This window comes from Gadus macrocephalus, chromosome 10 (assembly GCF_031168955.1).
Source record: "Gadus macrocephalus chromosome 10, ASM3116895v1".
Lineage (NCBI taxonomy): Eukaryota > Metazoa > Chordata > Actinopteri > Gadiformes > Gadidae > Gadus > Gadus macrocephalus.
The window spans coordinates 6430863-6457958 of record NC_082391.1 but is presented as its reverse complement, the minus strand read 5'-3'; the positions used below and the strand labels follow the sequence as shown (position 1 = coordinate 6457958).

General features: G+C 42.0%; 1 protein-coding gene and 2 long non-coding RNA genes across 6 annotated transcripts in view; 2 read left to right on the top strand and 1 right to left on the bottom strand.

Moving 5' to 3' along the window:
- mid2 (midline 2) overlaps positions 1-27096 on the top strand; it is a 152044-nt gene that overhangs the window by 10698 nt on the left and 114250 nt on the right. The window lies entirely within an intron of this gene.
- Positions 11497-19897, top strand: LOC132465593 (uncharacterized). 4 transcript variants are annotated; one of them, XR_009527617.1, is made up of 7 exons: positions 11497-12854; positions 13161-13812; positions 14616-14730; positions 15282-15451; positions 15665-15801; positions 16284-17147; positions 18647-19897. It is a non-coding gene; the product is annotated as an uncharacterized LOC132465593 (long non-coding RNA). The 4 variants fall into 4 exon arrangements; XR_009527618.1 differs by having other exon boundaries at positions 11497-13812; positions 16284-16922; positions 17026-17147; XR_009527616.1 differs by having other exon boundaries at positions 11497-13812.
- LOC132465595 (uncharacterized) lies at positions 22996-25606 on the bottom strand. The gene is made up of 3 exons (XR_009527620.1): positions 25173-25606; positions 24085-24224; positions 22996-23828 (listed from the first exon to the last, which is right to left on the bottom strand). It is a non-coding gene; the product is annotated as an uncharacterized LOC132465595 (long non-coding RNA).

Genomic DNA, 27096 nt, shown 5'->3' with positions numbered 1-27096 from the left:
ACACACACACAGACAACACACTGTGTGTTGATTTGAATGTCCTCCTGTCCGCCACAGTGACTGTATACATGCGGTTGCAGTCCTCAGCGCACCCTGACCCATCCTATACCGGGGCAGAAGAAATCGAGTCTCTTTTATCTTCCCCATGTTCGCACGGCAGCAGCACTACTGCTCCCCTCAGCGCGAACACACACTCGCACGTGTGCACACACAAACAGACACACATGCACACGCACACACAGACACACACACTCACCTGAAGCGACCCATGGCCCACTGGATCCCGGCTCTCTGTACCGAGTCTGCGTGTAGCTGCAGATCATGCATACATCTGCATCGTGAGTCTGGTGTCGTTTGTGTGGGTGTGTGCGACTGTGTACATGGTGTGGGTTGGTGTGCAATGCATGGGTATTTGTGTGTGTGTGTGTGTGTGCATTTTTCTTTGTGTGTGCATATTTTTCTTTGTGTGAATGTTTCTTTGTGATGACTTCTGCACGTCTGTCTATGATTGTGTGTGTGTGTTTCTCTTTGATGTGTGTGCCTCTGTGTGTGTGTATATTTGTACTTCAGAGGAGGGGAATTATGAATGCTCTATTTCGGTGCAGAGAGCTCAGGCTCCAGCTAACCATCTCACACGGTGATAAGAGGCTCAGTATCTGGCAGCGTTACAACACGCCGCCTCACCGTGTCTAGATAACCCTAGGCATGAATTTTGCATTGTGTTGGTTGAGATCAAAATGTAGCTATCATTTTGGGATGCTTCTATCCAAAAATGTGTCCCTGATTTAAAAAGTAGGTTCTAAACCTCATTGACCTCATTGTTTTTCTGACCATATCCATATGCATCACAGATATTTTACATTGACACAAATACTAGAATATATGAGCAGCCAGTGTGAAATGTGAATAGTACTCATCTCAGGTTGAACATTTCAATCTACCATGTTTGGGGCAGTGTTACATGGTGCCCCCCCAAGACGCCCATAGAGGTTTTCACCATGGAAACATTTCACTGCTCAAATATGCATATCCATGTGAGGGTATTGAGGAGGTGTGTTGAAGAATTGTGTACTGAAGGGCCAGTTACGATTGGAAAATTACCTTGTGGTGTTCATATCACACTGGGCAAGCACTTTTATTTTAAATGATTCATGAATGATTAGTGGGCTGCAAATCCTCATTAGTGGGGAACATAAGTGGTGGGAATGTCAGGGCATCATTTTAGTACGGTTCTAATTACCTGCCACTTCAGAAATCATCGCAGTGTTGCATCCTGCTCACCCCCTACAGTAGACAGCTGGGGTGGCATTGGTTGTCTAGATAAAGGACTATCATCTATTCCACACAAAATGTTACTCTGAACAATAACTCCCACACCGACAGAGCACAAGTGACTTGGAATAAACACCATTATGGACACACTAAATATGGGGATTTTGACATTGTATGAAACAATGGTTTAACAATGTAATTTGCGCTGAGACATCAATCACGTGTTTTTTGTCAACTAATCACAGGCAGCCTTGTATCAGGGTTGTGCCCTAGACGTTTGATTCGTTTGGTTGAGCATCCTCTGCCCAGTGCAGCAGACCAGCTCATACAGTTGACTAGGTTAATATCCTATCCTAATGGGGCGGCATGTGGCTTAGGAGGTGGAGCAGGTTGGCTTGTAACCAGAAGATTGCTACTTCGATCCCCGGCTCCTGCTAGCCGAGTGTTGAGGTGTCCCTGGGCAAGACACCTCACCCTACACACCGCCGTCGGTGTGTGCATGAATGGCTGAATGCTAGGCAATATTGTAAAGCACTTTGAAGGAATACTGGTTAGAAACTCGCTATATAAAAAATGCAGTCCAAAAAATGCAGTCAAATATGTCACGTTTGCATTGATTTAAATCCAGATGGAATAAATAACATCCTTTCTAGGTTATGGTTGAACATACATTAATGTTTTATATCAAGGAAAACCTGCTTAAGTAAGTCATGGTAAGTAAGACATGCGTCACATAACTTTTGGAAAGTGAGATGATTTTAACAAAATAACTTTATTCAAAATAACTAACGCTCTCGTTCAGCTCTATCGTCAGCTAAAGGGGCTAAATCATGGGTGTGATCACTGTGCGAGACAGTGACATCTCAGTCAATCCTGTACGCATCCCAAGCCACTGTACTCTGCTCCAGTAGAGTGGATGTTTTAAATAGCCCACTGCGGTTTCTAAAATCTCTTCATAACATGCAGAAGATAATCTCTCCTCAGCTTCCCTGTGTGTGATGTGGTTTGTTGGTGCAGGAGTCACAGTGCAGAGTGTCTATGGGCTGCTCATGAGTTTGCATTGAGGACACTAGATGGCAGTATGGGTGTATAATCCTGTCTGCATCCATACCAATCTATACTTTCTGTATCTTTCTGACATACTGTGTGCTGGCTCCTTGCTCCCTCTCACACATCCACTGACAAACACAAACACAGACTCAAATACCGTCCTAGACATACTGCAATGTCATATGTCAATAATTTTTCAGGGTGTACAGTATATTTGGTGTGTGCAATTAATGTGGGGGGGGATGCTCAGAGGAACACTCATGGCCATGATGAACGGGTGAGAGGGTGAACGGGCTGCTCGGTGTGGTGTTGACTGCTCAGCCTCACCTCAGTCATCTCCCATTCTCCTCCATCTCCTCCTCCTCCATGTCCACCACGGAGGACGGGGCTGCGTGTGGCAGTTCATCTTAAGGTGCTTGCACACCGCCACACGGCAACCGCCCTTATAACCCCCTCGCTGCCAGAGGGTTCAGCACGGCGGTGTGAAGGGCCAGGCGTTTTCAATAGCGGCTGCTGCTGCTGCTGCTGCCGCTGCTGCTGCTGCCGCCGCCGAAAGTTTCAACACGGGGAAAGCTGAGCGGTAGGGCAAAATCTGTGCGTGTTCACGTGGGCGGCAACCGCTTCCTGGTCTACAGCCGCTTTTGTAACCGCCTCCCCTCTGTCGCCCTTCTCTCATTGAAATAAATGGAGGCGGCGAGTTGCCGCACGGCGGTGTGAAAGCAGCTTTAGGGTACAGTTGCTCAGACACTGTTTCATTGCTTCTAGTTTTCATTGTATTGAGCCCTTTCTTTCAGAGCCGGTAGACCTCCTGCTGTGTGTCTGGCTATGCCGCACCATCTCCCCAAATAAGCTCTTAGGGTTCTGGATGTGCACACGTTTGGGCACTGTGGATGATTATAGTGCCATAGGTTTGAGTTCCTGGTGGTGGGGATATGGTGCGTTTGTATGTGTGTGTGCGTGTGTGTGTGTGCGTGTGTGAGTGCGTGCGTGTGCGTCTGTGCGTGCATGTGCCTGCGTGTGTGTCCGTGCGTGGGTGCGTGAGTCTGTGCGTCTGTGTGTCTGTGTGTGTGGGGGTCTATGTGTGCGTGCGTGTTGGCTCTTGATCCCGATAAGCAGATTGTTCCCCTTCTAAAGGCTCTGCCTCAGAAACAAGCATTTTGCATGATGCACTAAATCTGCTCAGTGTTTGTGATTAGCTTTTCCTCTGAGCAGAGGACCATCTTTTCTCTCTGCTCCTCTCCTCTCCTCTGCTATCTTCTCTACGCAACGCTCCTCTTCCTCATATCTCCTCTGTTTTCCCTCTCCTCCTCGGTCCTTCTCTTTCATGTCTTCTCCTCTTCCCTCCTCTTCTCTCCTCTCCTCTAATATTTTCTCTCTTCTCCTCCCCCTGTCTGCTTTCCCCTCCGTTTTGCCGTTATTTTCTCCAGTCTGTAGTCCAACTGCAAAGCAATGTGTCGCAAAACTCTGACAGATAAGTGCTGTCCCCTGTCAGACCCTGAAGAAGACGGATGGTTACGTAAGGCCTGGAAGCTTCTTCCTCAGGACTTGGAAACGCAGTTCTCGCTTACATCTCTGACACGCTGAAGGCTGGGGCGACTTTGATGTGAATCAGCATATGCTAAATGTTTCACTAGCGTATGTTAAATGTTTAACCTCTCATCCTTTTCTACAGAAATGTTGGTTTCCTTGATCCGTTCCACGCTAGGAACACATGCAATCAAACCCACAGACACAGCAGTGAACAGTTTCACCCAGGGAGCGAAAGGCTGTGCATAGGTCGTCTGTTTAGCCCCAGTGTGGACTGGCCCTGACTGCTCCCCAGCTTCTCTGACAGTTTCATCCGGACAACAGATCTAAATGGAAAATAGGATGCGACCAACACTGCCTGGCAATACAAAATACATGTGAGGCTGAAAAGGCTATTTTTTTTGCGTCAAAAATGTTTCCATTATAATTCAAAGAAAGTAGTTTTGACTATGTTAAGAAAAACAAATATTTTGTATTAATTTGTTAGTTAGTTCTGGACTCATTCCATTAAAAATATCGACAGGTCCACAAAACACTACAAGGGCCCCGAGTATTCTGTAGCTGTGGTTCACCTTCAACCGCCCCAGTGCAGAGACACCCGTAGATCAGACCTCAAAGGGGGGCTTCATTAGCTTAAACAGTCGCCCCTGTCATCCACCACATTAATTAGAGTACTTCACAGTCGAGAGAGAGAGAGAGAGAGAGAGAGAGAGAGAGAGAGAGAGAGAGAGAGAGAGAGAGAGAGAGAGAAGAAAAGAGAGCCTGGCTGGTTGCCTTGAGTGCAGAAACAATACAGAGGTAGCTGAGCCTCTTCTCACAAAACGAAAACACAGTCCTCCAAGATAAGACACCCAGTAGTCATGACGACAGGCATGGAAGGTCGTTAGGACATTATCCTCAGTCAAAATACCTGATTTGTTGTCAAAATATCTTGCTAATGTAATAGCAGGCCTTTCGCACCAGTTACTCAAATTACTCATGTGCGCATGTGCCAAGCAGCCTGCAGCTCACACACACACAGCAAGCGCTAATGCATACATACAAACACACCGCATACACACACTGCACTCACACGCACATGCGCATGAACATACATGGAAATGCACACACACACGCACATGCACACACCGCATGTCAAGACAAAGGCAGCGACACATACACGTAAGTGAACACACACGCACGCACACACACACGCACGCGCACACACCGTACGTCAAGAAAAAGGCAGCGACACACTCGCCGAGCTAAGACGTTATGTTTTTAAACATAACGGCTCCGTCATCGACACACGCGCCCAGGTAAGAACACACACGCCGACACCGCAGCGGCACACTTGCCCAGGTAAGACGTTATGTTTTTAAACATAACGGCTCCGCCGTCGACAAACTCTCCCAGGTAACACGGCGGGTCATTCATTTTTTCATATTAAAAACGTTAAATTCAAACATCGCACCGACCGGCATATCAACACAGAAGCCACGTGATTCTTAAAGAGACAGTGTCCCTATAACGCAGAACGAAAACATGTAAATAACACAGTATGGTGAATTATGTCTATAGAGTCCACCACAAGACTACACTTTGTTGCTCGAATGTATTATTACTCGCCTCCTGAATTCTCTTTACACTTTGTTGCTCAAACTTAATATTACTCTCCTCCTTGAGCCTTCCCAAATGTCTTGCGATATTGATATCCCCCCCTCCCCCTGCGGACTGTTTTAGTTGTTTTATTTTCTTATGTTTTGTGAGTATGCTATGTGTGACTGTAGGCAACTGCTGCCTGTCTTTGCCAGGACACTGGAAGAGATGTTTAATCTGAATGATGATTATTATTTTCAACTAACCAATAGTAGTTGCCTTGCATTTGAAAATGTCAATGCACTTTTCAGCCCTGAATAACAGTGAAAGCTATTTAATAATTGATTTGCCTGCATAGTATTCTACACTTTCCATTGAACAAATACCCCTGCTACCATAAATTAACTAATTTTATAATGTAATCAAATGCTCACACACTAGCTGCTTTCAGACACACGTGTAAATCCTGATATTCTCCTGATGGGCCGTATGTGTGAACAACATACCCTGACATTTGTACCCTGAAAATCTTTTGAATAATACTACCCCTGAGGTATTTTCTCTGTAGGAAATGTAAATGACCTTATATGTGAATGAGGAGTAGAAAGTCTGTATTTCTCACACCACTTCAGTGAGCGTGTTGTTGACGCTTCTGCATGTCATTGAGTGGCCCCCGAAATGATCAGCCTTAAAAAAAAAAAAATGTTGGCACTGCTTTTAAGTGTAATATGTGTCGTGAACGAATGTTATACATTGTAAAATTATAGGCAAAATGTTATATTATGCGCTCAGAAATTTGTTAGATTATCGACTGGGGTTTCCACATTATTGCTATGGGTTTAATTACAACTAGAGGTTGAGGGAGCGCAACGCGTGTGCGAAAACTCTAGTTAGCATTATGTCTGCACATCTGCATTGTAGTGTGCAGTTTGGACGCAGTTTGGACGCAATTTCTGCTGTTTTCTGTCAGTCTACCTTTGACATAGAGGGGAGGTTTGTTAACACCAACAGGAGTACAAGCACATGTTATCCTTGTTTATATTTCAATTGAGGTTAAAAGCATGTTCAGAATGTTCACAAAAAAAATGCATCGTCAATAGAAAATAAATGTCATCTGAAATCCACTATAGTCCAATAATCCTCACTTTTCAGCACAGGATTCTGTCCTAAGTGCTGAACCTCCTTTTCTCCTGCAGGCAACCAGCTTCTGTGAGTCAAATCAGCCTCGGCCATCAGAATCTGAATCTGAATACATTTAAATTGCTGATACGGTTTGATAAGACACACAGGAATTTTGACCTGCATAGAAAAATTACTTTAGTGACTTCGTCTCTAAACCCACAAAAAATACCAAAAAAAGTTTGTTGAAATACTCACTGGTCTTAGACAATAAAATCTGTTGACTTCAGACTCTGTGATCAGATACATGTAGTTCTCTCTCTTGCTTTCCACAATTCAAGGTGAAAGTCTAGCTTTTCTTTGTAATAAATACCAACACAATATCAAAGACCAGGATGCCTAAGCTGCATGTTATTTTTTAGTGAATGTATTTAAGTGTTTCAGTTAATTTACATTCCAGAGGCCTCAAATGCTTTCTAATTGTAAAACAACAGGCCACGCTTATGTTTCATGTGCAGTTAATGAGGTCAGTCAGCCTAAAATCATAAATGTCCTGTGCTTTTCCTAAGCAGTGTTCAGAGACCTTCAGACGTGCTATACTCATCATACGACATCAGGCTCATCCCCCAGTCGCATTGTCGTTCCTTTCTGTTTGTCTTTCTTTGATGAATGAAACCGGTTCTCTCCTCACCACTAAGTGGTCTTCGTACATGATGCTGTGGTTCACTTTCAGCGTGTATCTCAGGTTTGTAGTGCAGTGATATTGTTCCTTTACTGCTCTGACACATCGCTTTCTGAAGGAGCAGCGGGTATCAGATCAGATATGCCCATTCCCCCGTTCCAAATTCTATCTATCTATCTCTATATATTTTTCATACTAGCTGACTTCTTGGGGACCAGCTGGCAAACCGCCTTTATATGGATCTGGGGCGCAGATCCCCCCCTCACAGCGATGAGAGATGCGTCTTTGTGTGCATGCTTGTGGGTCACGTCATGCCTCTGCCAGTGTGGGACCGTGTGTGTCTGTGTGTGTGTGTGTGAATGTTTGACACTTCAGACCCGCTGCTCCCGGTAGCAGAGGGCCATCTCTTCAACAGGGGCCCTTTGAGAATGAGGAGCGGGCCCTACTGTAGGCTTCTGTTGGGGGGGGCGGGGGGGCTCCCTTCCTCATCAAGGACGATCCATTTATCCGTGTCTCTTCCACCGGCCCCCCCGACGCACCCTCAGACCAGGGGCCACAAAGGCCATATGTGTGCACTGCATATGCATGACAAAGACAAGGGAAATGAAGTGTGTGTGTGTGTGTGTGTGTGTGTGTGTGTGTGTGTGTGTGTGTGTGTGTGTGTGTGTGTGTGTGTGTGTGTGTGTGTGTGTGTGTGTGTGTGTGTGTGTGTGTGTCCCTAGTCTATAATGTGGCATCCCTTCACTCCCATGGGGCAGGGGGGGGGTTTAAAGCCACTGTTCTCTGTTGAACTTCCCCTGTGTGCAGAAAGAGCTCATTTCACCATCAGCTCGTGTGAAGTGGAGAGACGGTGAAACCACACTGGGGGCCGGGCCTTGCTCACATTGTGAGGGCCCCGCTCCGGGCTCCGCGTCCTTGGTTTGACTCATGGGAACCAGTGTCTGCTGTGGGCTGTTTGGGTGTCGCCTTTCTGGTATCTGGTCATATCACGGACAACATTCCCATAGTCGGCATGGCCGCCCTATGAAGTCATGTGACTGCGTTGTGGCTCCAGTGATGTGGGCTGTTGTCGCTCTCGCCTTCTCATTGATGTCCACGCAATCGGCTTGTTCTGAAACCGTAGCCTGTTTCAGATTTAATTTAGGGCATTTAGCAGACGCTTTTATCCAAAGTGACTTGTAACCCTTCATGCACACATTCACACACTGATGGCGGAGACAGCCACGCAGGGCGACAGCCAGCTCTTCGGGAGCAGTAAGGGTGAGGTGTCTCCCTCAGGGACACCTTGACATTCTGGTTACAAGTCAACAAGCTCTTCCTACTAAGCTCCGTCGGCCCCCTGATTCTGTTGTTCAGTCATTTTGGGAACGCTTTAAAGGGAAGATATTATGAAAACAACACTTTTCCTTGGATTAGGGGTGATGTTTTGGGTCTCTGGTGCACGCACACGCATACAGACTTTGAAAAAAGTCTGTAAATGATCTTTTGAGTGAGATATGCATTTCTGAAAGTACCGAGCCTACAGTTAGAGTGAGTCAGTTTCGGCGCCCCCTTCTACGTAGGAAGCAGGCACATTTGAATATTACCTCCCCCTTCCCCACCCTCCTCCAATCAGAGCATGGGTGCGGCCCGCGTCCTCACTCAGTCAGGCCCGCACATAATAAAAAAAAATAAAAAGAATAATAATAATTGATCGAGTTACAGAAAACTCGGTCAAGAAAGATGAGAAGAATTCATAGAATTCGAAGGCAAACCCATGCGTCTAGTTTGCTTAGAAGCGATATCAGTCATTAAAGATATCCACTTAAGTCGCCACTACAACTACTACAACTGCTTGTTGGGTTTGAGTTCATTGAGTTGTTGCACTTAATGTTGGGCCACTGTTTTTCAGTTTTTTGACTTCATTGAATGATGATGTATGTGAGCCCTTTGCACTGATAAAAAAACTGACCATTCATGTGGCTGTTTGAGCATGGAAAACATGAAATGAATGTATGTTGGTTCAATTAACATACCGTACATAGGTTATGATTCTGGATGATTTTTTAGGTAGTGGCCATCCCCAAAATGCACCAGAATACAGGAAATCATATCTACCAAATTCAAAATTGTGTAGCTTCTCTCAGCTCACGTTTAGTTGAAGTGTGCAGTCATGTGGCCCTCCGATGGTTATGATGAAAAATGTGGCCCTCTTTATCATGAAAGTTGCCCATCCCTGAATCAGAGCATAGCTAAGATTTTGTTGACCAGATGTTTGCGCATTTCAGATATTCCATACAAAAATAGATGTCTAATTTGTCAGTTTGCCATGTGACTGCCTGGCAGGGAGTCAGATCCGGCGGGGGGAGCTAAGCGGCAATCCGGCAGTTCCGGCGGGAGGAGCTTTGGCGGTAGTCCGGCAGCTTCGGCGGAGAAAGCGATTGTACTCCCGGAGCTGAGCTGCCGGGCTGCCGCCGAGTTCCCCCCCGCCGGAGCTACCCGATTGCCGCCGAAGCTTTGGCGGCAGTCCGGATGAGGAGACATGGAGGAGAAAGGGATTGTACTCCCCCCGCCGGAGCTGCCGGACTGCCTCCGAGCTCCCCCCGCTGGAGCTGCCGGACTGCTCTGCGGCAGTCCGGTATAATATCAGACGTAGGGCTCTATCTTGCATCCAGTGCAATTAACTTTCTACACTGGCGCATGTGTCGTTGCTAGTTTGCAACTGGCGCAGAGCGTTAAATTAGGGAATGATCTTGCGCCCTAAGGGGCAGTTCGGCGAAAGAAGGAGGCGTGTTCTGCTGCAACCGTTCCCTGGTACTATTTTGCAGTTTCAGAAACTTCCGCCACAAACCAGGAAATACTTGGTTTAAAGTCAGTGGCGCGTTGTTCAGATGCTATTTTAAGGGCGTATGCATAATGTTGCTTGTGCACCTCGCGCTTACACTTTGCTTCTCTCATCTACCTAGCCACACATTCGTGGTAAATTCTTTGGGAAAGAACAGCTGATACAGCGGTAATAAGTTGTACTTTTAAATCAATGCATCTGCAAACACCGTACAGCAAACACATATTTTCTTGACACAGACATCGTGTACAAGCCCATGACTTTTAGGATTGATGAGTATTTCATTGTGAGAAAACATTGTGTTAAAGAGAATGAATGAATGCGGGCTCGCGCGTGTTTATGTGTAAAATAATTAATGAATGCGGGCACGCGTGTGTGCGTCCATCTGTTTAAACTAGAGCTGTCAGTTAAACGCGTTATTAACGGCGTTAACGCAAACCAATTTTAACGGCGTTAAAATTATTATCGCGCGATTAACGCAAATATTTTATTTACAAAAAAAAAAATATATTTTTTTTTTTTTTTTTTTTGGCTCAAAACAATGAAGCAGTAGCCTGACTGCTATGTTCAAATGACATTTGTTCAAAGCAGTCGTTTAATTGCACTATAGGCTACTTTTTTTGTATCGTAATGTTTTGATCAGTATATGCCAATGTTGTTATCAATAAAAAATAATTTGCACAAGACAAGCCGATGCACTTCACCATGTTCATAAGAGAATTAAAATGAGAAGAATTATGGGACAAAAAAATCAAGGGATATTTAGCATCGAAAAATAATTTGCGATTAATCGTGAGTTAACTATGACATTAATGCGATTAATCACGATTAAATATTTTAATCGCTTCACAGCTCTAGTTTAAACACATGCAAACTAAACACGTAACGCATAATACAGTCCATGGTAATGTATATTATTGGGGGGACACATGCATATTAGGAACACAAGTCGATAACGATAATGCATACAATACTGGTAAGAAACGATGTTTGTTAATTTATTGCGTATATCATTAAATAGAACCACAGTTACCGCATATCATATGTGTGTTAAGTTTTTCTTTGCCAAAATGTATTTGAGGACTCGTTAGGGATGGGAATCGAGAACCGGTTCTTGTTCAGAGAACCGGTGCCGAGTCAACCGATTCCTTGGAATCATTAGCAAGCCTGCTTAACGATTCCGCTTATCGGTTCCGGACGCGGCAAATGCGTCATGACGTCACACACACGCTGCTTTTGTTTTGGTTCAGAACGCAGCAAACACGGCGCCGCCGAGGAAGAAGCGCATTGTGCGTTCACACCAAACGCGACGGGGCGACAAGATCCCATACAAAGTAAACGTAGAGACGCGTATCGGGCGAATTTTTGACAGCCAATCAGCGTTCAACCGTCAAACTCAGTGCAGTGCAGTCCGGGGTGAACTGCAGCATGGAGGAGAAAGTGATTGTTGCAGTTTGCGACTCCCGGAGCTCTATATATAATAGGATATATAATATAATTGTATATATAATATCACGGCCAACAGCTCTGTGCGCCTCCGGATGGCCGTAGCGGGGGGAGCTCTCATAGGGAATGGGCTTCTCTGGGTTTGTTTACCAGCGTTGCTATGGTTTCCGGTCTTGTGTGTTCCAACGGTTTAACAGGCAGGCCCATCTAATGAATCTCTGTCTAATCAATACTTCATTTTGTTTATGTCAGTTGAATTTTGTTACAAGTTGAATGCAAATGATCACTGTTAGCATTCGAAAAGGCACAAGCTCTTACTTGACTCTTTTCAGTCTGTGTTTTTAGTTTTATGGCACAAAATGATGGCATTTGGGCTTAAAAAGCCAAACGTATATTTTTTTGTCTAGACCAATTGATTTGAAAATATACAATTTCCTAATACTTGACGCACTTCTGATCAGATATTCAAGAGATGTAATACAAACAAACACATTTGTACTTATTTTTTCACCCAATGAGAATCGATAAGAGAATCGATAAGGAATCGGATCGATAAGCAGAATCGGAATCGTGAAATTCTTATCAATTCCCATCCCTAGGACTCGTATACCCGTATTTCTGAAGTTGTGGAAGAGAACGCTATTCCATCAGTGAATTAGGCCATATTATTTGGCCATAAACTGAGCCATTTGAAGTTTGAAATTCATGTGGTCATGCATCTATCTCATCGGAGACTACAAACGCGCTGTCAAAATATCAACTCGTCAGATTCAAATGCGCTCATGGCTCTTAAAGGGGATGGGAGATGGCAATCTCATTGGTTTATTGCATGTTACGCCCAAACCACACCTACGGGTAATTAGGCTACTTCAGACCAACCCTTTTTGGATTTGCGCCTGGCGCAAGAGTCATTTATCCACCGGTAAAATAACAACATCGCCATAGAACCGCCCACAAAGCTACTTGCGTTTGGCGCTTCTCACTTGCGTTTCAGACCGTTAAAATAGGGCCGATAGTCTTTATGATTCATAATATCATCCAAGGCGCACATAGCTTTTGGCCGTGATATTACACAGCAAAATCTGCAGTGTTAAATAGTGTTAATATTTCAGTGTTAATTATTTTGAGTTGCTTAGTGTTGATTTTGGTGTTTTTTAACACTTGCAGTGCTAAAATAGCTCTGTGCGTGGTATTGTTTAAGAGAGTTGATTGTATGCACGCGCAACAGAGTTAATCTCAGAGTTAATTCCATATCCGGTTTTAAGGCGCTCTTTTTCTTGAACGCGGCCATTGCAGTCTTGGTGGAGAAAGGCAGCCCAGCTTCTGGCAGGGGAACATAATATACTATTTGAAAAGGTAAGGACCAGATATATTTAAGTTACTCTTTAAAAATGAGTGTTCATACAATATGTGCCGCAAATGTGTTGAAGTTGGTGGGGATATTAATGCTTATTTTGCTTTGGCTACATTAGCTAACTAGCACCAATTAATGGCCGAATGTTTCGCAATTTCATCAGTTAATGAACTGGCTCTTTTTATGTATTTATTTGTACTCGTTTTTTAAGTTCTAAGTAATAAGACCGATTTAGCAGGGCTACCCAAGCTGTAGCTATTTAGCTGGCCAGGTTGGGTAAATTATCTATGCTAATGTGTTTTCAACAGAAGAGAAACATGTGGTGGGTTCTGGAGGGTGCTTGAAACGTTTCTGTCGGGTAAGTAACTGCAAAGTTAGATCAGTAAAATATGCATGTTATGGCTTGGCCGAATTTTTAAATGAGTGGTTTAGTATGTTTGATACTATTGAACTAGGTCAATTTGCTATGCTAACAGTGTTTGCTACAGGAGTGTAAGGCATGTGGTGAGGTCAAAATTATCAATTAAGCAGCGAATCTTTTGCCAGTTTATTAGCAAATTAATGGTCTCCTTTTTTTGCCATTTTTACCAGTTTAATTTACTGTTAACGTTGTGAACAAAATAACCAATTGGCTATTTAGCTGGCCATACAGGTGAAATTAGCTATGGTTACTGTTTTCTACAGGAGAGTAACAGGCCTGAGGTCTGGAGGTTTCTTTCCGAAAGTTACTGCTAAGTTAAACAACTAAAATATGCATGTAGTGTATTTTTTAGCTAATGGCAACACGACTTGCAATTTCTGTTTATAACTCCCGGCAAAGGAATAATTAAAACTTTAACATTATCTCCAGTTCTTTTTTTTTTAGATGAGGCATCATGTTGTTGAAGGTGAAATACCAGGGTACCAAGAAGTACATCAGATTGCAGTCAGGCTTCACCTATTTGGAATTCATCAATGAAGGTAAGTAACCATCGTGTGTAACAATATATTGCCGCCTTTACAAAAAACTAACTATTACTGTATTTTTCTGTGTTGTTGGTATGAATAGTTTGTTGGACATAGATTATTAACCCTTATGACAGTTAATTGCATTATCAGTTTTAGACTGCAGATGACAATATGCTTCTTGGTGCAAGCCTTTATTTTTTTTTACATTTAAAATAGAGGGAACCATTAAATATGACTAATAGTGGCTATTCAAATCGCCTTATTTAGCTCACAGGTACAGTCAAGCAGTGTTTCCCCTAAAAATTTTTTTAGGCCCGGTGGTAAGAGCTGATAGTGTGATTTGTTATACATTTTTCACGGGATGCTAGAGTATTTGTTGGTTATTTCCATATAAAACACTTGCTTAGCCATCACACGTTATTAACAATAAACTAATTTTATTTACAATACAATTTTTGGTGGTGCCATGCTAATGATGATATAACTTAATGCTGTCAGATTGTCCGTTATGATGGAGCATCATCTGCGCACGCGCGACACCGCATTTATTTATTTTTTCTCTTTTTCCTTTTTTTTTCTTTTGGCCGGTTGTTGGCCTGGCGGGGGGCGCTCGTTGGCCTGGCGGCCCGCCAGGCCTGAACAATGGTAGGGGAAACACTGGTCAAGGTTTAGAATGTGGTGTAGATTTGGCATACCTTGAATATATTAACAATTTCAAATTAGTGTCCGATATAAATTGGTTGATCAGTCATCAAAATAATTGCAGTTGAAAACCTGCTTCAGGTATTATCTGATGTGATGCTAATCTTTCCCAGTCAAAAGCAAGCTTGGTCTTCCTGATGCGGCAGTGGATGAAGGCATCCTTCTTGAACTGATAAGAGTCCAATCCTGACTTATGCCTGACAGTATGTGACAGCTTTCCAGTTGAAGGTAGGCCCATCTGCTGTTTTTGCTGAACAAAATGGTAGAGATAGACTGCTGTATGTCTGACAGTCTGACAAAGTAGTTATAATATATTTAAGCAAAATGCAGATCAGCATCCACTTTCCAAAACAGTTTGAAAATGTGGGTTGGGTTTTGATTATCCCATGTCTGTCTTATACAAGGTCAGTTTGTTATGACAACAAACATATTGCCAACAGTGGATGAAGACAAGCTTCATGAAATGATAGAGGCTAATCCTGACTTTTGCCAGACATTATTTAACAGCATTCCCGTTACGTTTTTACTGCAGCACAGATTGTAATGGAGAGACAAAATAGGTCAAGAAATGAATACATTTTAGCAAACTATGGATCAGCATCCATTTGCCAATTTTGTTATTGTTCTAAGCATGTTACACTGGGTCAGTTTTCTGTGTCAAAAATGACCATAAATGGTATTATTTGAAATCATAACCATATCAAAAATAATTTCTACTTCTGACTGTGGCATCCCCACAATAGCAGATTTCCTTGTTTTTAAAGTTTTCTCTCCTTTAGATCATTCATCACCATCTTCCCTCACGGATACCATGTCATACCATGTCTTCGAGTGATAATGACCTCTCCAGTCGAAGAGAATGGGGGATTCCCGTAGACAGAAATGTATCCAACTTTGAAGTCATGACAGATCTACCACAGAGGGCTGAGGGTCAGAGGCAGCGTAAGAGGTACTAGAGCAATAGTTGTCACTTGCAAACATATACAGTGTCATTTCAATTGAGATTTTCACCAATCAGTATTTTGACATTTAGAATAGTGCATGAATTAGAATTTTTCCTTTAGTGAGGAAAGTAAATCGGAACAGGCACATTTTGGCACGTTATTGTTAAAATTATTTTATCACAGAAATGTACACTGATCTATTTCTCTTGTGTGAGAAGATGGTAGAAAAGGCCTCGCTAAGGAAACCTGGAAGTGAGGATGTCCTGGAAGAGTACAAGTCAGAAAATACGTTGAAGCACAGCACCCGGAGACACCTTGTTAACATTCTGGCTAGCCATATGACTGAAATGCATGGGTACGTGGTTCTTAAATACATTTTATAAACAAACTTTTCTGTTTAGAAATGGTTTATTAATAAGGAATGTAATGAATTTTGCAGTAACAGAGTTGTGTTGCTATAGTCATTAGTGGAGCATTTGGATTTTGATGTTGAATTGTTTCTCTAAAGGAGGATTGTTTCACGTCAGCAAAAAGAGAAGTATGCCCTGGGAATCATTACACTCATTCCCTTGCTGAAGGATCCTTTTTCTCCAAAGGGATATGCAAGTTTTTTTTTTAAAAAGGTTACTTTCCAATAAAGACAAGAGCTTTGGGGTTTAGCTTACATGATTGAATGCACTGTTAACTTATACTGATTTAAAAGATGCACGACATAGTACCACTGAGCAAAGTTTGCTACAAAGTTTGACTCGACCATAAAGATAGCCGACGAAAAATAACTTACGATAAATTAGTGATCGGCCTTTGTTATAGTGTTTGAAAACATCTTCTTCACAGGAGCACCTCTATGATGGGGGGAAAAACACAGGATATTTATCATGGCGCCTGAGGACCATGTCCAGGAAGAACCGGGCGACGAGCAGTCCACAGGCAGCCACAGTGCCTCAACTACAAGAACCAAAGCGCCAAAGACCAGCCGCCACAGAGCCTCAATAGCTTGATGGAGATGCTTGCAGGGAGGCAATTTATTTTGTTGTTCACTCTCCTGATGAAGCAAGTGTGTTTGAGAAGATGAAGTTGACCTTACAACATCGCCAAGACCTAGTGCGTGACGCAGAGATCTGCCGACGTCAGATCTCTGCATTTCCCAGTTTTTTAGATGTCAAAGGACTAGTGAGTTGTGAATTTTATTTAAAATCCAGTCTTCAAACTCTTGTCTTTAATTTGGTTGGTTTCCAGTAGTTAACTATGCTCTGACCATTAGAGTAATGTATTCACATTTGTGTATGATCAACAGCTGAATCAAGACTTACTGCTGCTGTTTGGTGGTGAAACAGCATCCAAGATGCTTGAAAAATGGGACACGGCATTAAAGAACAAGGTTATCAAAGAGGCCAAACAACTGACTCAGTCAAAAGAGCTGTGCCGACTTCTGAATGCTGCTGAGAAACCTACGGAGAATGATGACACTATTAAGTGTGCAGTGTTGGTTTTCATTCCAAATAGCTAGTGCTCTTTACTTTGTGCCTTCCAAGTAGATACTGATGACTTGTTTTGTGTTGTATCTCCCCCCTGATAGGCTGGGACAGTGACATGGCTTCTCTGCTGCTGCTCCTTCATCTCTTGCCACCCACAGCTGGACGGAAGAAGAGCAAAATCAGTGCCAGTGATGCAGTGGACATTTTTTTTCATTTTCACAAGGTATGGATGTCTCATCTGTTCTTTCCCCAGCAACAAAAGAGAGAACTAATCGAGTTGGTAGTTGACCAATATGAGTTTTTCAAAGGCTGATGCTTATCGCTTAGTGAGCAGGTAGGCCAAAGGCCCATATACTAAGCAGACTTTTGCATTTGAAAAATGACAATTTAATAACAAATGAGAAACAACATTAAACTTAAAAACACATTTATTGAATAAATGGTTGATAAAATATTTGAAAATTAAAAATGTGCATTGTCTCTTATCAGGGCTGTACGCTTACTTTTTAAAAAGGTAGCACTGGTGCTAGCAAGCGAAAAAATTCAGTAGCACAAAAATTATTTTGGTAGCACGTATACTACAGTCAAAAAAATAAAAATACTATATGAACAGAATAGGACGTATATATAAAAGTAACACTATATGAACCAATTAAACAACAGTTAAGTGACAATGAACATATTAAATAGTAAAGTGACTATGAGAGCCTCTTTTAAAACATCAGCAGCCAGAAGTGGTGAACACATACAACAAAATTAAGTAATTATTACAAATTTAACAAACACTTATTTATTAACCTCTGATGTCCTTTCCCCTACCTCGAGGCAATATTTACAAAACATAGACTTCTTGGATTGGTCGTAGACCAGCCAATTGAACGTTTTAACCACTGGGGCTTAAACCTGTACGTTTTCCCGTTGGCCGAGACGGAGTCATGGGTGGAGTCGGCTTTGTCCGAAGGTGCCGGTTCCGTGCTTGTGGTCGCCGAGTCAATCTCTTCCATACGTGGATTATTTTTACAAGTTTTCATTTTTATTTGATGAAGAAGAACTTCCGAATACAGGGAAATACCTTTTCATTTTTCTGTTTTGCTTAAAAAGTGAATTTCCCGTGACCGTTACAAAGCCTCTTCCTCAACGTGTGAATGTTCGGGAAATGTAGTTATTTTAGTAGTCGAGGGGAACTGGCGAGCCTATAACTCAAAATACATTTCCCAACATTCAACGCTCCCATCATGCTCCCACACACTCGCGCTTAGTGGTGCCATTGAAAGCCGTACAGAAAGACGTATTTTTTTTTTGTATTTATCTTCGCACGCTAAATATTTCAATAGCAAATGCGATCAAAACTGTCGCACTGTACAGCCCTGCTTATGTAGATACATTCTCCTTGGATAAAGATTTGTAAATAATTGCACAAGTAAAACATCAAAGTAGTGCACTTCCAGCAATCTGTAATTATTAAAATATAAAAGTACAGTTAATATTTGCGTAACATTTAAAAAAACAAACATTTCATGGACTTTATGATTTAATATACAAGGCCCTCTTTGCCATTAAGGCGCTTTAGATGGATTTTTCAGAATTAAATCATGAAATAGAAAAAAAAAATATATATATTATTGATATTTGTCAAACACGATATTGAACAGCAAACTATTGAATAACATCGTAAAAGGGGGAGCACTAACATTAAGGTGTTCAACTTATTCTGTTTTTCAGTCGTGCTGCAGTATTGATGAACACCTGCGTGGGAGAAAGGGTCAACAACCGTACATCCTTGCTGCTGGTCGCACCCAGAACAAGATTGACACCTTCTATATCGTCGTTGACAAACAGTTCATCCCCTGCCATGCCACCAGCTTCTAAGGTGCTTTTGATGAACTTTTCAAATCACACTATGTGTTCAACCTGTCATACGAGGAGTCCCTGGTCCAGCTCTACACATTTGTGCAGACAACAGTACTCTACAACATCGATGTCACAACAACAGACGAGTCTCTTGAAGAATCCGTGAGTTGCGGGCGAAACTCCTGAACTAGGATTAAAACATGTTTAAGTGTTTCATATGTGAAGCTGTACACCAGACTGTCCAGTCCTTGGTAACCCATTTAAGAATTGATCACAGTTTCTATCCTAGCAGCAGGTTTAAGTTGGTTTGTGCACAAGATCGTTGTAGGCGTCAGTTTTTGTCATATTCTAGTTTAAAAAAACATTTAATGAGAGTTCATGAGGAGAGTTTTGTCAAAGTGGTGTTGCAGCAAACCCGGAGTCCTTTCAACCTATCCATCAGTGTCCAAAGTACTTCAGAAGTTGGTGAAACAGGTGTCCCACAGAGCTTAAAGGCTGGTTGTTTTGAGGACAATGTATCTGGTGTTAACAAAGAACATACTAAAAATATCTGTGCTACAATTGTTGCTAAACTTCAAGAAAGTGGTATGGCAAATAGTCTTGTTGCAACAATTGTTAATGATTTGGAAGAACTTGCTACTGGACTGCACTCCCAAGTTAAGCAAGAAATACTATCTGCTGTGCCTAAAGACAATCCTAGCCGATCTACATTAGAAGGTCTTGATACTTTTGAAAATCCATTTGTAAGATTGAATACTGAAACTAAAAGAATAAGATATTTCAACGAAAAATGGGGTGTTGTTGAGCCTGTAGAAATAATGTTAGGACATTGATTCGATACAAGGCGAAATAAACAAACCGTTTAAGTTCAAGTAAAATACACTTTTTTTTACGTTCCAATTTTGGAAACGATCCAATTCATGTGCCGCAATTCTGATATGTGTAAATTGCTTGGGAAAAACGTTTGTATCGAAAACTGACAATTTGAAGACTTTTGTGATGGTAGTTATTTTAAGACGCATGCATTGTTCTCTAAACAACGGACTTCTTTACAAATTCAGATGTACTATGATGACTTTGAAACTGCTAACCCACCGGGTTCAAAACGCGGTATTCACAAAATGGGAGCTCTCTATTTTGTCCTTAGAAATCTGCCACCAAAGTTTAACTCTGCTGTGATGAACATCCATTTGGTCGCACTGTTTCACACTGAAGATGTGAAAAAATATGGCTTTGATACTATTCTTCAGCCTCTGATAAATGACATTAAAACAATGGAACGTCACGGTCTTGACTTGCCCTTCTCCACTGAAAAAGTCCATGGCACTATGTCAGATAACTGGGGACAACTTAGGAATGCATGCAATTCTAGGGTTTACAGAGTCTTTTAATGGACGTTATTACTGTCGTTTATGTTACATGGATAAGGTGATGCCCAGAATGTTTACAGTGAGGACCACCCAAAGATAATCTTGCGTGGAAAAGAGCTTTTTGAAATGTACTGCAATGAGTTGCAATCAGACCCACAGAAGTTATCAGTGTTTGGTTTAAAAAGGAATTCAACTCGGAAAAGGTTACTTTTGGAATATCTCTCAGAAAATGTTCTGTCAAAGCCTGATCTTTTTTTCTAGAATTTATGCTTTTGACTATGGGTACTTGGAGCGAAAAAAACGTCCTACAAGGATTAACTTAAGACAGTATTGGCAATAACATCGGCCTCAATTCCATTCAGACTCTTTGTCTCGTGAGGAACATCCCTTTACTTTTTGGTGACATTGTGCCAGAAGGAAACAAAAACTGGCTTTTGTTGTTGATTTTACTGCCGATAAACATAATATTTTCTCCTTCTGTTACACTAGGCATGACTGTACTTTTAAAACATTAATAATGGAACATCATGACTTGTTCAAACAGTTGAATCCGCACAGAAACCTGATCCCAAAACATCATTTCAAGATACACTACCGAGCTTGCATAAGAAAAATAGGGCCTCTACTTCATATGTGGAGCATGAGATTTGAAGCAGAACATGAAGTATTCAAGAACACTCTTAAAAACTTCAAGAACATCACCAATCTCTTGCCAAAAAACATCAAATGTCTATAGGATATCATTGGGAGACATCACCTTTAAACCATATTGAGTATGGACCTTTGAAACCATTTCATTTTGATGAGGATAGTGAGAGGATTGCCCGAGCCCTTCATGCTAGGGCTGAACGATTTCAGGAAAAGATTGAATTGCGATTTTTCTGGCAGATATTGCGATTTCGATTTTCTTCACGATTTTCTTCAAATCAAGCTTCAGTGCAATATTCACAATGTACAGTAATATTTACAAACATGACAGATCATACCATTAAAACATATGTAAGAATGAAAACTAAAGTTAAGAATTGATTTTAAATGTATTTATTAAGAAACATGCATGTAAACTAAAGTCCTTGACCAACTGCAGTTGTTACAAATGAACTAAAAGAGCCATCTTTGACTGTCTTAACTTAGAAAAGTACTACTACTTTTTAGTTGTTTTAAGACAGTCAAAGATGGCTCTTTTAGTTAATTCGTGCATTAGAGTAACAACAAAGGGAGAGACGTCGGAGAACCCAACGCAGTCTATTCATAATATTGTAATGACCACGGAAGAGGCAGTGAATTAAGTATTGAATAGACAGATTTATTAGATAGGCCTACCTAATAAACCGTTGGAACACAAAAGACCGGAAACATAGCAACGCCGGTAAACAAACCCCGAGAAGCCAAATCCCTATGAGCTCCCCGCGCTACGGCCATCCGGAGGCGCACAGAGCTTTTGGCCGTGATATTATGTATATAATTATATTATATTATATATAGAGCTCCGGGAGTCGCAAACGGCAACATTCACTTTCTCCTCCATGCTGCAGTTCACCCCGGACAGAACTGCACTGAGTTTGACGGTTGAACGCTGATTGGCTGTTACGTTACACAGCATGTGACTCAGTGGCCACGCTGTTGAACGCATGTTAACGCTGTTAACCATAGCAACGCCAGTAAACAAACGCCGGTAAACAAACCCCTCGAAGAGAGCTCCCAGCCCTACGTCCATCCGGAGGCTCACACAGCTTTTGGCCATGATATTATATATACAATTATATTATATTAATTCGCCCGATTCGCGTCTCTACGTTGACGCGTGAACGCACAGTAAAACCGAAAAAAACGTGTCTTTGGCGATCCCGAGATCGCGTTGTCTGAAATCGTGATTTCGATCAGAAAACGATAAATCATTCAGCCCTACTTCATGCTGTACCGAAAGACATCTTCTCGACTAACTTGGTTAGAATCCGTGGGACAGAGTACAGGACAGGACTAGTTGTTTGCAGAGATTAAACATGAAATGCCAGTGTTTTGCAGAATACAAAAGATCCTTTTAGTTGACAGTGTTATGTACTTCCTAGTGACAAAACTTGTGGTTGATCATTTCAGTGAACGTTTTCATGCCTACCAAGTATTTGAAAGTGATGACAAAGATGTTATAAAAGCAGACAGTCTTGAAATGTATGAGCCTTTTGCCTTACAAAATGCCTTTGGTAGAGATGAGAACCAATATATTGTACCTTTGTTTTCATTTTAAATATGCATATGTTGTGTACATATCCTATTCCTCACGCACTGGTTGTTCTGGTCAACTGTAACTTTTTTATACAAAGTTGTGTTGTATGTCAATTTCTGAAATGTGTAAATATATTTATTTTGGCCTATTTCCAACTTTCTCATATCCACACTGGAGTGGTTCATTAGAGTGGAGGAGAGACATTATCTGTCAATGCGTTTGATGCCTGGATCTTGTGTTCAATATTGTTTGTGAGCTGCAATGTTGAATAAAAAAAATTAACTTTATATAGCAATGTGTCTTACAGTTGAATATAGAAGCATTTTAAACTTGGTGTAAATGATGAACTGAAACTTAGAAACACCCTCCTAGTGTTAGTGAGTAACACCGTTAAAAACACACTTTAATGTGTAATAAATCAACACTCTTAGTGTTGGTAAGTAACACCAGTGTTAAAAATGTGTGTTAAATATTTAACACTATTTAAGAGTTAAAATATTAACACTTTTAAAAGTATTACCTTAACTCCAACTTGGTGAGGATTATATAAACACCAAGAAAGTGTTCAATTTGACTCTTATGAGTTAAATTAACACTAAGGATTTTGCTGTGTAGATATAATATTATATAAATACCTATATATTATTATTATTATTATCTTATATTATATAGATATAGAGCTCCAGGAGCCTGCAAACGGCTACAATTACTTCTCCTCCATGCTGTGGTTCACTCTGCCGCCTGACATTACAAACAATGTCAGACTAGAGTCCAGAAAGTGTAGAAATGTTCTGGAATCAAGCAAAGCTCAAGAAAAAACAACCCAATTAGACCACCCCAAAAGAGGGCATGATGGAAGTTCCATTCCACTGGATTCTCTTATTTTCATTGGCGATAAAATGTGTGAGCGCCAATTCTTCTTCTCACACAGCGTGGGCATGAACATGAAAGATCGACAATTATCCATTTTTGTTATTATATGTGAGCTTCAGAATTATATATATAATTTCCTACAACGTAAAGGAACATAAAAATAGTTACTAAAGATCTGATTTAATTTAATTCAGTGCACATATTTGGGACTATAAATTACTGACTAATTTGACATCCAAATATAGTCCTTACTTTCAGCATATCTTGCAGAAGGGCCATTTCCTTATGTTTGAAGCGAGAGCAGTGGCTGTGCATCGCAAAACTCAATTAAATGAGCACATTGTTCATATTTCTTTATCCCCCTCTTATCTACATCTCTCTCCGTCTGTCTCCCTGTCTGTCTGTCTGTCTGTCTGTCTGTATGTTGATGGTTCTCTCTCTTGGGGAGTGACGAGCAGGAACCTATTCCAGATAGGTAGGTTCCCCTCTCCACCTCTATCCCAGTTCCTGGTGGTTCCTCCCTTGACCTCTGGCCTCCATGAGGCTCTATGGCCATCAGCTGGCCTCATATCAGGCCTCGTGCCTCCTGATGAAAAGAGAATATTACTACAAAATGAGTGCCAACACCTCTGTGCTCGGTTCTCCACAGAGCTAGTGTCGAGTGGTCTCCCGAGTGTTGGTAGCGTTCTTTCGCGTCGCTCGCTCCCCTACTGCCGGGAGCGCCAGCGGAACACTTTGTTATTTCAGGAGGGAAATCTGGACCCACATTCCGAGCCCGTCCCACACTTTAAAATGGCATATTTACAATTAAAACAGGATGGATGAGTGGGGATTACACTTACCATGCAGGTGATTTGATCGTTGAGGATTTAATTGGATGGTGCAAGAGGGAAGAACCACGCAGCCAGCCGAGTGGTCAGTGCTGCTGCAGCAGATTTGTTCGAGCAGAATCACTATCGGGCTCCAGCATCCAAACGGCATCCTGCTGCAGGATTTATACAGGACGAACTCTTATCAATTATTAATAATTGCATCTGCCTTTTATAGTTCAGACAGCAGAACATGTCCCTGTCCATATTGTTGATCACGTTCCCCACTTTGGATTTTTCTATCACATAAATGGTGAATATACTGCATTCGCCTCACATTCACCCATTCATGCTCACATTCACACACCGACGGCGGTGTCAACCACGCAATTTGACGTCTCGAGCAGTCAGGGTGAGGTGCCTTCCTCAGGGACACTGCGACACTTGCTAGGAGAAGATGGGGATCGAACTAGCAACTTTCTGGTTACCAGCCAACCCGCTCTACCTAAACATGCCTCCCCAAATACAGAAATAAATGAATGTATCACAGGAATATATTAATTGAAGTTAAATTGTTACGTGAAAGGCACAATACGCATGGGGTACTATGAACAGAATACGTAGTTTAATGATGTCGTGAGGTAGCTTGGGATCACAGGATCTGAAGTCTTCGCCGAAACTACAGGTGAAACTCTGTCTGACGTGACTCAGGCAGAGATCATGTTCACCATTCCCATTCTGCTTCAAATAACATAAGGTTAACATGCTAACTCATCATGAGATGAGTCGACTACCCAAACAGCTTTACACAATGGTGCACGCCAAGCGCGGTTATCCAAGTTCAAAGGCGGGTTTAGAGGCTTTTTTATAATCTTATTTTGTTAATAGGATATTTGATATTCAGCTGATATCTACGGTCTAAATTATGTGAACGGGACAATGAAACCCTTGATCACTGGTGTGAGTCGTTGTGTCTCGCGGTGTAATCAGGCCCAGGAGACGGCAGCAGCAATACTCTCTATTGAGCCGTTGCTGGGTCGATCCGTCTACACACAATAGGCCAATCACAAACTATCCTTCCCTAAACAATAGTCCAACTAATGTGCAATTATACCCGATACGGCTCACCTTTCAACATGTCCCCAATGGGTAAGAATCGCAGTTTAGAAGTGTATTCCAGGAGGTCCACTGCAGTAAAAAGCAGGTAGAGAACTGTATGGACATTGGAGCTCAAGTGTGGGTGTAATGTAGCCTGTTCCTTTCAGACTCTCGTATTTCATTTCATTTGTACAGAGAGTCTGGCAATACTCAATTTGCAAACGTTAACTCACTTGAAGGCGGGTGTCTGTTGAAGTTTAAAACCATTGGATCTGCCCAGTGCCACTCTGGATCTGCCATAACCAACCGCTTACGTTTGGCCGGGAATCAACGCAGGCTGTGTAAACAAACCAAACACCGTGCGTGAAGATGTCCGTCAACGAGAGCTGACTTTAACGTCATTGTCCTTAGCCACTTCCTCTGTTCGCTGATTGGACGCAGAAAATTTAGACGGAGAAAACCCACTAACCGCAGTACTGAAGGGAAATTCAAATAGAGTGGCGAAGTCACGCCCCTTCCGGTAGGGCTCATGGGACCTATGAGATCGAAAAATATGAATGTGTGTCAATGGAGAGAAAATAAATATTTTCTGGTCCCAGTCTTTATATGCCCTGGATTACACATATGTTGTTTGTGGATTTAAATGATAATTTTTCATGCAAAGAAAACTAAAAATGTTCGTGAAGAAGTTTGATAATTTTAGGTTTTATGTGAGGCCGCTTTGTGAACTACTAACAGCTCTTCGCTGCTCTCGACGCATATGATATACGTCGCCACACCCGCCCTTGGAACTCGGCACAGAGATGGCGATCTCTCTGCCCCACTTCACCGCTTTTTCCAAGGGGAGGATAAAAGCATCGAAAGAGGTGAAAACCATTATAAGTCGGGGCACGTGCAGAGTTTCAGTTATGCCGATGGGAAGATTGTCGGTCTTCTCCACACCAGTCGCAGGGAGCGTGACGTCACATACGAGCCGTGTAGTCTTTCTCGTTGTGTTTTCTCTACAGCCTTTATCTGAACAATTTCACAATAAACTGACGAACTCTTTGCATGAAGAATTATCCTTTAAATCCACAAACAACATATGTGTAATCCAGGGCATATAAAGACCGGGACCAGAAAATAATTATTTTCTCTCCATTGACACCCATTCATATTTTTCGATCTCATAGGTCCCATGAGCCCTACCGGAAGGGGCGTGACTTCGCCACTCTATTGAGCGGAAGTCCTTAGGCGGGCGGAGCCAGGCTAGGTGTACGCGATATACGCGCTTTACGCGCGTATAGCGCATAAATATACGCGCCTCATACGCGCGTGTAAAATGTTGCTTATACGCGTATTACGCGTGAAACGCGTAATACGCGCGTAAACCAATGGTTCCCTATGGAAAAAATGGCGATTTCATACGCGAAGTACGCGAGATACGCGTCTGGTGTGGCCGCACCTTAATGCTCATCATAGGCTATAATATAAGGTTCAATTGACTTGATTAAATGCTCGATTCTGATTGGTCAATTACGGCAGACCGTTTCAGAAATAAATGAAGAAATAAATGCACAGGAAAGACGTATCCGATCTTAAAAGAGACAAAATGTAGACTAGTTGAATTAATGTTGTACATTTATTAAGTAATTGATAATTGATTTGATACTTTAAGCCACGATATCTCAGAAACACATGAGATATGCAATTCCCTATATAGAGACGTCACGTATGAAAACATGATGACTCCTCTAGTGCCTTCTCATGACATCTTGGCCATTTGCGTTGTGTTGTTATGAGACTGGGTGGAATAGTCTTTATCACTGGAAACCTCACGATCCCAGGTTGACGACACAGAAAACACCTCGATAAATTTTGATTTATTAGCTGTGGAAATGGTTGATAGACCAATAATCTTTTTGGCATATTTATGGTCGACAAAGGTTCTTCCGATTTAAAGTCCTA